This window comes from Arvicola amphibius, chromosome 11 (assembly GCF_903992535.2).
Source record: "Arvicola amphibius chromosome 11, mArvAmp1.2, whole genome shotgun sequence".
Taxonomy (NCBI): Eukaryota; Metazoa; Chordata; class Mammalia; order Rodentia; family Cricetidae; genus Arvicola; species Arvicola amphibius.
The window spans coordinates 53,586,443-53,587,643 of record NC_052057.2 but is presented as its reverse complement, the minus strand read 5'-3'; positions in this window follow the sequence as shown (position 1 = coordinate 53,587,643).

Sequence of the window (1,201 nt, the reverse complement as noted above, 5' to 3'; positions counted from 1 at the left end):
GATTTATCACACTAACCATTAGGCACCCTGGATTTTTAACCCTGGATTGCTTAGGCTAAAGATATAACTCAGCCTGCAGATAACTTGCTTAGCATGGATGAATTCCTGGAATTTATCCTCAGTGCCATCCAAACCACATTTGGTAATCCATACCTGTAATCCCAGCACACAGGAAAATAGAGGAGGAGAATCAAAGATCAAGGTCATCCTTGATTACCTTCTGAGTTTGAGGCCAGCCTGAGCTACATGAGACCCCATCTCAAAGAAACAAAACTAAAAGCAAACAACAACAACAAAAAGAAACCCTGCTTTATATACTTTACCCTTCCCTCTACACACAGCAGCTGACCTGAAAAGAAATTGAATTCTCAGACAAAATTGCTGACTAGCCAGCGGCACAGAACTAGTAGAAGTACTGAGATTAAAACCCATTTCTGATCTCAAAACTGGAGTCTTTACAAGCATCAACTTTTTAGAAATGAAGGAATGGTTTGGGAATGTTTCCTCTGTACATACATGCATGTGTTGCATACTTCAACAGTACACCGGTACTTCCTCATCAGCCTAATGTTATGGCAGAATCATCTTTCTGTGCTCTATAGTGCTCAATGCCTCATTCGCAATGTGCTCCTTTTTAGAATTCATAACAAATTTCTCTAATGTTGGTCACATTAATTCTTTTTAGCCTTTTTATGACAGACCATAAATATATACTATATATTTACCTATGTCATATGCACAAAGATATTAATTTCTTTATCTCCCTTATCCTACTCTCCCTTTCCACCCTCTCCCTTTTTCTTTCACTTTTCTTTTGGTAGGTCTCTAGCACCAGAGTGGCCTAGAACCCATCGAATTTATCATATTACTGAGAATGTCCTTGAAATTCTGATTTCCTGCCTCCACCTCCCACATGCTGTATTGTAGACATGCACCACCACACCTAATTTACTTAGTGCTGGGGAATCAAACCCAGGGCATCCCTAAACTAGCAGTCTACCAATAGAACTACATCCCTATCCCAGGATGTTTGTTTCTTAAGCTATGTTTCAATTGTGGATTCATCAGAGCACAGGACTTGGACATCTGTCTTGTATTTTCTGTGTGATACTTTCCCAAACATATGCAATAATTTAAAAATGGGACATTTCTGGCTTTTACATGAATATTGCCACCCCTCTCATTCCAATACTGAACAGGA